At 52.3% G+C, this 10,390-nt stretch overlaps 1 protein-coding gene across 1 annotated transcript in view; it reads left to right on the top strand.

Annotated features, from left to right (window-relative positions):
• Window positions 1-580: 580 nt before the first annotated feature.
• The window catches only part of numb (NUMB endocytic adaptor protein), a 70,482-nt gene continuing 60,672 nt past the window's right edge, over window positions 581-10,390 (top strand). Inside the window, exon 1 of the mRNA XM_077666764.1 lies at window positions 581-1,513. The gene's annotated coding sequence lies outside the window, so the exon portion shown is untranslated. The remainder of the gene's footprint in view (window positions 1,514-10,390) is intronic.

The following is a 10,390-nucleotide window of genomic DNA, read 5'->3' as shown; positions in this document are numbered from 1 at the left end:
ATTCAGCGCAGAGGATCATGGGAAAGTCGTCTGCTACCGCTAGTTCCGGTTCCAAATTTCTCCCCCTGGTCGCTTGTTTAAACACTCGCTGTGTTAATATCGCTTCTTACACTAATTTATTTGCTCTGCAACACCGCTGATTGTGTTGAATCATAGCAAGACCAACACGACGTCGACTATGCTCTGCTTCGTGGTGTGCTTTCGCACGGAATGTAACCAAAATGATGTAAATGGTAGGAGGCTTTCTATGCGTACGCAGTGCGATGTGTTGAGAAGCGCTGTGCGTAGTGGCATGCATGAACAGTTTGCTAGCCTACTGGAAGCTTTTGCATGCCTTGAGGAAAATGTACCTATCGTCAGCTGTTTCAGCCATTTGTTGCCTTCGTAGTGCGGCGAAAAAAAAAACATGCAATGACCGACGCGTTAAACTAGTTCAAACGCGTGTGAAAGCGATTGCCGCGAATAAACAGGGCCACACTTTCAGCTGCCACCTGCTACGCTTCCCGCAGACCAAAGCTTCGGTAGGTGGCAGCACCTCACAAGACAGTCATTTTTACTTTTTTTGAGCGTTGCCTTTCAACACGTACGTTTGAGAGACCATTATTCACTACGATGCAGTAGCAGTGGATCATAAGGCGAGTTAGCACGTGTTAACGAAGTGGCAGAAATAAACAGTGAACCTGAAAGAAACAAGGTCAAAACTTCATCACAGCAGCCCTTAGGTTTTGACTGTCAGCGAGTTTCCAAAGCACAGGGCAGCTAAAAAGTGAATAAATGTGGGTGCTATGGTCCTTTTCAGAAATGCGAAATCTCGGTTAATTTTGAAATCAGAAGTAGTGAGGCTGAATTCCGTGCACATATGTCATCGTTCACCTGTTCTCGGTTTTTGCATTCACCCTTCATACTGTGTCATTCACAAGTCGTTGGCGCAGCGTAATCATGCAACTGCTACCTCATGCTGCCTGTTCTTGCTGCGGCCCGCGGCCGTCTTCGCCCCAACGAGCCTTCCACAACCATGCACAGATGCCGCCACCAGTCCTGTCAGACGGCAACTGAAGTCAGTGGTGTGCGGTGCATACGAAGTGCTGTTGGTACTGCTGTGGAGTTGGCCGCTGCTGACGCGATTCGCGAGAGGGGGGGCACTCGGGAGAAGCCTGCCTTTCGGCTGCTGCTGTGTGTGGTGTGGTGGTGGCTGTGGTGTGGTGGTGTGCGGCCGCCGAGCTATTCATGCGCAAGGCGACGTGCCGTGGCAGCCAGAGCTCTGCCGTCGCGGACGCTGGGGCCTTTCCGAAAAAGCGGAGGCCGCGTGTGAAGCGATTATGAGCGGCTCGACGACCGCGCACCGACGGGATTACTACTCGGCAATAGCAGTGTCGCCCAGGGAGCAGCGCCACGGAGTTGCGACGACGCGCTGAGGTGTGTGGGGGGGTTGTGCATCGACGACGACAAACATCGACAGAAGAGCCCAAAGCGGTCGGTTTTCGGGGTCTGTGAGCCCGGCGCTGACACCGAGGTGAGTGCAATAGCGTCTCTCAGGCCTAAAGCTCTCTCCCGCCGTTCGAAAGACGATGTGCACGCCAAGTGTGACGCTGCATGGGAGCTTGCTCCTTGTCGGGCCGCGTTTTTTGCGAAGGTCTTTGAAAAGCGCTGTGCCCTGCAGCCCTCGCGCCGCGCCTCATGGCGTTTTGTTGTCGTCTGCAAATGCATCGCGTGAAACTGCAGCGCGGCGTTGCCTTTTTTTTCTTTTTTTTACGGCGATTTCCTCCATTGGCAAAGAGTGGTTCGGCCTCGTGAAGCCTGTCGCGATCTGCACTACGCTAGCCTCCGCTGCTACCGCCGGCTGTCGCATAGCAACACCTTTCTTTTTGCTGCTGTATCCGGTACACCCCTCACACTCCCTTCCCCCACGATGTTCCAGCTCGGGCCGCCGTGTGACAAACACGCCGCGGAGGCTGGACGGGCACAAGGACGCTGTTTGCACGAAGAGCACACTCGCTGCCCTAGCGGCTGCCTGCACGATCGGCGTTTTCTGTTAGCGCTCAGAAGTTGCGGGTGCCGACGCCGCGGAGTTGTGTGCAGTTCATCGGTGACGGAGCCGTGTCGGCCGAGTGGCTCGTGTCTTCTTATCCCGACACCATCGGACGTCGCCTGGTTCGACGGCTAATTTGTGGATTCGCCGCGCTTATCGCCCCAACGACGTTGTCTGGCGAGATATTTGTGCTGCGTGTACTGTACTGGACAGTTGCGAAACAACCAAAGAAAATTGCTCGCCCTGCATTGCCGCTGAAGGACATTTCGGAGACGTCTTATCAGCCGGTTTCGCCGCGCACGCTGACTCGTCAGACAACTATGCAACATTCTGAATTAGTCTTTAAGATAACATTCGCTTAGGCGAACCGTTACTGGTACTGTGGACGCCTTGTGTGAGGTCCCAGGTGTTGCCGGCACTTAGAAAGTACCGCCGTTTGTTAGATTAACGTGAGAGGAAGAATTTATACCTTTTTCTGGCGCTGCTCTGAAACGATGTGATACTGTTAGTGAAACCGTTAAAGACCGTGGCTCCAAAGTGACATTTTTCTGGACTAACTTGGGCTTCTGTTTAGCAGTGAATGACCTGATGTCATTAGGGCAGCCTGTTCAAGCGGGTTTAGTGGCAGTCGCCCCACCCCCACATCGCCCATAAATCCGCCACTGGTCGGAGCAGCAGGAGTGGTTTGATATTTTCTGTCTGGATGGCGCTGCTAGAACTGGAGGAGTAAATTTCAGTCCTCTAGCTTGCAGAGAAAAGCCTTGCATTTGCGCAGTCCTGACACCGGACACGAGCGCCCTTTTCAGCCGCGACACCGGTGCAGGCTCTTCTTTTGATAGCATTCGCCCTGCGCACGGTGGCTTCACAGGCGACAAAACTATGCGTAACATCAGGTAGAGAGCATTTTCTACCTTTTCCTTGTATCTTTATATCTCTTATTTTTTTTTGCTGATCCGTAACTCTCTGATCCCCCGCCACAAAAGGGAACGGCCGCTCCCGCCGCGGTGGCTCAGTGGGTAGGGCGCTCGGCTGCTGAGCTGGAGTTGAAAAATGGTTTTGCTTTGGGGAAAAGGAAATGGCGCGGTATCTGTCTCACATATCGGCTGACGCCCGAACCGCGCCGTAAGGGAAGGGATAAAGGAAGGAGTGAATGAAGGGGTCCCGTAGTGGAGGGCTCCGAAATTATTCCGGAGCCCTCCACTACGGCACCGAGTTGTGAGACAGTTACTGCGCAGTTTTCTTTCCTCAAAAACGAATTTAATTCATCAGCATCGTACGAAACTAGAGCCCGAGAAGTTAAGGGATTCACGGTGCAACATGTGGTGTTTATGACGTTTGTTTGTTTTTGTTCTTGTTGGTTTCACTATTTATTCGAGCATTGTCTGGAATAAACCTTCAGTTGTGAGTAGCGCTCGTCATTGTTTGTCTCGCTTGTCCTCGTTGTTCCGCGCCAACTTCTTCAGTATGCATATCAACCAACTAGCCCAACTTTCTGCTCTCCGAAAAGTTAAGCATGCGATCACGCTTCGTCCGACAACTTGGTCGCTTCGCAGCAAGGCCTCCCAGACATCTCTACTTTTAATGTTCTTCCTGACGCATGGGGAGTCAGGACATTGCAAGATTATATTGCTGTTCCTCACAATTTGGTCAAATGCGCTTTCATGACGTCACAACTCGCCAGTTTTCGTTGAGCGTGCTCTGACTGTACGGAATTGATCTCGTTTTTTAAGGCGAAAGCCTTTAATGGCTCGCGGCCACTGTCGTGTCCGTGCGTGACGCTTCGTTTAGTGGGAACTAATGAAGATGGTTGCTTCAGATGGAGGAGGAAAATATGACCCTAGAAACCAAGTTTGATGACTGTAGAGTTATTAGGTAATTATAGCCAGAAATGTCAAAGTTGCGTCGAAATAGTGCTGACGTCGATACAGCCACGGGAACCACTGATCTCCACTAGGGGGCTGGATGCCGCACCGGGCGCTCGAAAGTGAACCCACCGGAAGTTGGGCAGCATGTCCCGGAAGTCAGCCTTTGGCAGTGCACGAAATCGGACCTCAGCGCGGTTTTTCTTTTTTCGTGTTCCACTTAGCACCTTGTCTTTTCGACGTTCTCGTCCTTTTTCATGACAATGCCTACCTGTTGCGCCGTCAACTGCATGAGGAGAGCAGCAAAGTCCTCGGGAAAGACGTTTCAAAAATACGGGTCCATTGCATCGCTATGGGACGACACTAGCAGACGACAGAACGTCGCTACACACAGTACGTACGGAGCCTCGTCTGCTCAGCTCTGTGTCGTCCCGTTGCGCTAGCGTCGCCAGCTCTGCGCTTTGTTGTGATGCACGTCGTCGCGCTCTAAGGCCAAGTTATACCGTCAATGAAGGATACATTTAAGAAAGAATAGGTGCAAACCTTCATTAGGCAGCGGACTTTGCAGCGACCATTTTACCGAATTATGTTTAGACCGGAGCGAGGGCGAGGCCGCTATCTGGTGATGTGCCGTCGGTGTTCTGCTGGTTCACACTAACGCGTCCAAAAGGTAATGGTGCTGCTGTTTCGACGGTGTGTATCAAGTACTGTTTCGTATTGTAGAAAATTATGCCTGAATGGGCTTTTATTCGGGATGCTTGGTGCAGTTGACTTCTAACAGCGCTTGTCACATGCGCTGCAGCATTCGTCTTTCTCGCTTGTCGTTTCTCTCGTGCTGTGTAGATGAAACGTGGCTGTGCTATAGAGTTAGATTGAAAGCACGTCTGGAAGGTAAATGACACACTAAAGCTATAAACATCACCTGCCATTGATGAGAAGCGACATCGTCCGCTACCAACCTGAAACTGAGACAGCGGCAGCTGTATAACGAGTGGCTCTTCGAGTGTCAGGATTTCCGCGCCATTGCCTTTTCTTTGCAACACGAAAATTTATTTTTAAGATGACCTAGACTCATCGTCATTCCACTACTACCCCTAATTACGCTCGGAAGACAAGAACCAGATTAGAAAATAGTGTTTAATGCACGTACCCCTTTGCCGTGGCATGGTGAGACTTGCATGCCTGTTTTCTTCGGTTTCTCTGAAATTACAGGGTTCCCCGAACAATGCACACATTTCTCGCGTTTGTCTTGCTTATTCCTTTAATATTACAGTAGACGTTAGACGAAAACAACGCGAAAAACTGAGAACGGAAGGGCGAAAGAGGCGACTTTTTGCATTGAAATACACAGCAGACACCGAACTTCCGGGACATGCAACTGAACTTCCGGTGGCTTCACTTGCGCCTACTGCGGGAATGCGGCATCCAGCCACCTAGTGGAGATCAGTGACGGGAACGGTGGAACGTCACATCCACCGGAGGTCGCCACACCATAGTGAAATAACTCGGGAACTAATTAAGATGGGAGAAAAAGAATATTTGCATGAGATAGAGGAGAAAAAAAATCCTAGGAGCCAAGTTTGATGACTGTAGATATTTAGTTAAATAATTATAGTCAAAAATGTAAAACATATCCACCGGAAGTCGTCACAGCACAGTGAAAAAAGAGAAGGGAGGGGAAGAAAACGCCGGATTTAGTAATTCAACTTTAAACGTCCAGCGTCAAGTGGTTCAGTCGAGTAAACAATCAAAGAAACATACACAAATGATTCGTCTTTAATGATAATTCACAGAGGCAGCAACAGTAGCTGCCAAAGTCGCGCGGAAAGGCTTTCGTTACGCAGTTTAGATGGTCAAAGTGCCCCCGAAATTTTTTACGTGCGCGCTCCTCAGTCGGTGTCGTAGTGCGTCAGGCACATGTAGCTCATTGGGTCTCAACAGCTCGAGAAGGTTTAGGAAGATGTCGCGCCCAGACGCAGGCGAAAGAAGTGAAAACATTCAATCGACGCCGTCGTTCGTGACATGTTTCGAGAACAATAGTCAATTACTACGGCGCGCCGTGGGGTCAAGTTGTGTTGCCCTACCTGGCGCGTAATCTCTTTGACGAAGGCACATCGTGCGGTAGACAGCCACGTTGGTTCCTGTTTGGCGAGGTCACCTTTCGCTGTGAGGGCGGCAATAAACCAACACCGAAAGGGTCCGGTGCCACATGAACGGCTGTCCGGGCTGCGTGGGTCGTTGATCTCGCCGGCCGTTTGACTAACCGGCCGGTTCGACGCCCTCGCATTTCATTTCATGCTTTTGCCGCCGTGCGCCTTGTCGCACATCTGCGCTTAGTCACCTCCCGGCAGCAGCAGGTTGGCTGCGGCGCTTTCGGCCGAAAGGCGTAATCGCCCTTGTCCGGAGACACAAAAGCTGGCTTGTTTGCCAAACCTCAACGGCTCGGCTCGTTGACTGGGCGTTTTTTTTTCTCTCCCCCCATGTGATTACTTCTTTACTTTCCTATTTTATGCTTAGTTCTTTACGACGGCTCGGCGGTAACAAATCGGCTCTGTTCGGCTCCAACGTCATTTTCTCGTGTCGTCTGCTTTGGACGTTTCTTCTGCGAAGCACAGCGGGAAGCCGCCGTATTCTTTGTGCTTCTCTTCGTTGCTTGACTTTCATCATTCCCGAGTTGGTTCGAGTTCCTCGTCAAAGGCGCTCTGAAAGCTTATTTTAATTGAGTCCTTACCGCACGCAGCGTAGCAACGCTGTGATGATGCGAGCAGCATTGGAAGACGGATATATATAAATATATTTAAATCTAGGCGAACTCTAAATGAATAAAGATTGGTATCACCGCCACGCAGCGGTTTCACAAACTTTGATGACGTCAAGTGCATTTTTGTCCTCCGCGGTAGCTCAGCGGTTACGGCGCTCGGCTGCTGACCCGAAAGACGCGGGTTCGATCCCGGCCGTGGCGGATGAATTTCGATGGTGGCGAAATTCTAGACGCCCGTGTGCTTTGCGATGTCAGTGCACGTTAAAGAACCCCAGGTGGTCGAAATTTCCGGAGCCCTTCACTACGGTGTCTCTCATAGCCTCAGTCGCTTTGGGACGTTAAACCCCTCAAAAAAAAAAAAATTCAAGTGCATATTTAAATGCGGATCTCTGCAGTTACCGCCAACCACTTACCATCAGCGATCACAGTGTGTCCCATCGCAGTCGACATCATCACCGACATTACGAGTTTTGGCGCGATGTGAACAGAACATATGACTCGCGTCCGATGCGTTCACAGAGTTGCTCTGCTTGCATCAAGCGCCAGCGGTTTTAACGGCCGTTTGGTTGCCAGCTTTTTTCATTTCGGGATTGTTCTACTTTCCGGCCTGCTCCGAACCTCTCGTTAAATCTCGCTGCAACCTGAGCTCGCGTTACCAATGGTTTTATGCTGCGCGCTGTGTGTCCAGAAAAGTAACGTTAGGTTACACGGTGGCTGGCTCTCGCTGGAAACAGGCTGGGGAGAGCGAAGTGAAGGTCAGTGGCCTTGGGACGACTGACTGCAGCACGCGCGTGAGGGAACACCCCATTTCGAAGATTTTCCAGACATAGCTCTGTCGAATGCTTTCTTTTGAATCCAAACGCAGGGCTGCCGCCCTCTTCTTCCCACTAAATTGGCCTGGGTTGTGCCAATAACTGATCTGCGTGCCCATTTCTGGAGACCAACTCGACCAACTCGTCGAAACTACCTTGGGCCGTTATTCCGACGCGCGGCGCTCGTCAGACTCGCGGAATGCTGCTTTCCGCACCCGCTCGTGTTGTTAAAGGGAGATAACCTCTGCTCGGCTTTTCTTTCTTTTTACTCCCTTGGCTGACTCTTTGCGCGAATGAGCTAAGGGTGGACCAGCGGTGAGGCATCCGAGAAGCGAAAGTCGCAGCTGACAAGTGGGCTTTTCCTCTCTTCGCACGCTTAGCACCGGGTAACCTGCCAGTTGCAACAGGGTGCCTCATTTCATTCGTGAGGGCATGCGAGGCAGTTATTATGCTTATAGCTGATCATCCGCTTGGTCATATAGCCCAATCCGCTAACATGACATTTGGTTGAAATATGAGCAAAGTGAAGCTTAATTTATTGCGGCCTCTCTTTTTTTATTTCTGTGAGCTGCAGCCCACAGTCTTTCCTGTGCGCATCGGTCCCTCCCTCGTGTGTGTTTCCTCTCATCGGCCTTGTTGTATCTCGAACCGTCGAATTCACGGCGCTGTTTTGCGAGCTAGCGAGAGGCATGCGATTGGCTGGCGGTGGAGGGGGGAACTGGGCTCTGATTGGCTGTGACCCACTGCTCTTCGTCAAAAGTATGGCACGTACGGTCTTGTAAAACTTTGTTGCTGCTCTTGTTTTCTGCACCTCGTTTTTTTTTGTTTTCTGCGGACGCTCTTATGCGAAACACTTGGCTGGCACCAACAGATGTGCGCTCCGTGACGACACCTGCAGCGCTGCTGTCGGCGGGACCTGCGCGAGGGGTGCGCGCGCAAACAGCTCTCCTCGTATCCGCACGACATATAGCGACGCCTGGACCACACCCCGCGAGTCCTGGATGGACGCGCTCTGCACGTTTTGCACTTGCGCTCGAAGACCGTCTTACGTGACATCTACCGGTGTGTTGTGTGTGCCTGTAGTACTGTACTCATGACTGCTGCACCGTGTGCGGTACTGTTTCTGCGTGAGACGGACGTCACGGTGGCCGCCATTTTGTGATGCATGTATTTGTTTATTCATTCATGTACCCACATTGCGCCCTGTGGGCGTTACAGTAGAGGCTTTCTTTTGTCGTACAAGATCATGCGAAAGAATGGTACAGTTGTCGAGGCAGCAGAAGAAAGCATTTGTAAAGTGAGAAGCTATAGCAAAAATATGCCATCGCAAGGTAAGAACACCGATAACACACCAGCAGTGTAGTAAGGTGCCTATAGTGATGAAAGGAACGCAGGATTAGAATCGTCTCACTGGAGCTCGTAGGTGTTGCATCAGGAGAACTGGGAAGGTGTCGTCAGCAGCACGGAGAATGGCTGCAAGCGTATCATCTAATCGTCACCTTCTGAAGCTGTACTCCAAAATGGCGTCCTCCTGTCGATTGTGACTGCCCTTCCTCCTGCTGCGGCGTCGACTCGTCTCGCGGTGCGTAAACACTCGTCGCGATAAGCGGCTCGTCCGGTCCGGCCGCCCCTCCGTCGTCGCTGGTTGCCCCTTTCGCCGAGGGTGGAAGAAGCAGAAATGGCCGGCTCCCGCCTGGGCACGCGTGCATGGTTCTTCTGCACGTGGGCGCTGCGGGCCGGTTTAGTTCTCCCCGCGGCTGTCCTTCCGTTACGATCGGCGTGCAAAGAACCGCCTGCCTGACGACGTGCGCCGTTGAACGTCGCCTTGTCTGCTACGAGTGCTGCCAGGCCAGCGCTCCGGATATGCGTACCGGGTTTCCCGCATTACCCGCGGCATTTAGGCGAACTGCACAGCTTTGCTGAAAACACGACGTGAGTTGTGCATTTTACCTGCTGCTGGTTAAAAGATATTGGGAAAAGTTTGAGCACGGGTTGTTGCTTGCTACGTACCGTGTGTGTGCCTCCGCGGGTTGGCCACGAGGAGCAGGCGGGTTTGCAAGCCGAGTTTCTCAGCCGCTTTTATGGCCAGCAGACGACTCTTTCGTGCCAGCTGCTCATCTGCTCGGAATCGAAATCGGGCCACGCCGTGGGTAGTCGGCCATCTTGCCGTTCTGGCAGTCGACGCCGGGCTTCATTCAGTGAACTGACCGAGTGCCGCATCGTCTTCGGCAGTCAATCAGGCAAACACGGCGTCGTTCGTGCGCCGCCCCCTGCGTGTGTGGATGCCGGCAGTTTCTTCGGGAACGTACGGTCCGACGCCAAAGGTGGGGGCGCGCTGTGGGGAAAAGGCAAAGCAGTGGACCCAGTCACGCTGCGCGCGGACCACTGCACTGCGGAATTGGGCACGTGACCGTCGAATTTCCAGCTCTGAGAACTATAGCTTTGTCTCTGGGTAGAGGCTGCGGGGAAGCTTTGGGAGACATTCTCACAAGTGGATGCGTACGCAAGCGTGAACGCAGCCTGCACCGTGATCCCCAAACTTTTTTTTGTTTGCCGTTGTGATTTATGCCCCGGTGAGCCACTCGCAAAGTCTGAACGGGCAACCCGTGGACGTTCCCTCAGCAGGCTGCATTCACGAGGCCGGCAGCGGCGAAGCTGCTCGCATTCTGCAGTACAGCACGATGTATGCACGCACGTGAAAAGCAGTCGTTGCTTGACGACAGCCCTGGCTGCCGGCCAGCGATGCGATCGTGCTTTGCAACGGTGATTGCGCGACCGATTTGGGGACGTAACACAAGTGCTGCAATGGGGTTAGAGTCGTCGAAAAGGCTCGACGGTTGATTGGGGATAGGCGTAACCAAGGATAAGCAGTTCTCAACTGGTGCGCATTCGAGGTGCAGGTGGCGAGAACACTATACGTAGACGC

Source organism: Amblyomma americanum, chromosome 5 (assembly GCF_052857255.1).
Source record: "Amblyomma americanum isolate KBUSLIRL-KWMA chromosome 5, ASM5285725v1, whole genome shotgun sequence".
Taxonomy (NCBI): domain Eukaryota; kingdom Metazoa; phylum Arthropoda; class Arachnida; order Ixodida; family Ixodidae; genus Amblyomma; species Amblyomma americanum.
Note: the sequence above shows the minus strand (reverse complement) of the source record. Positions and strands in the feature narration are given on the sequence as shown.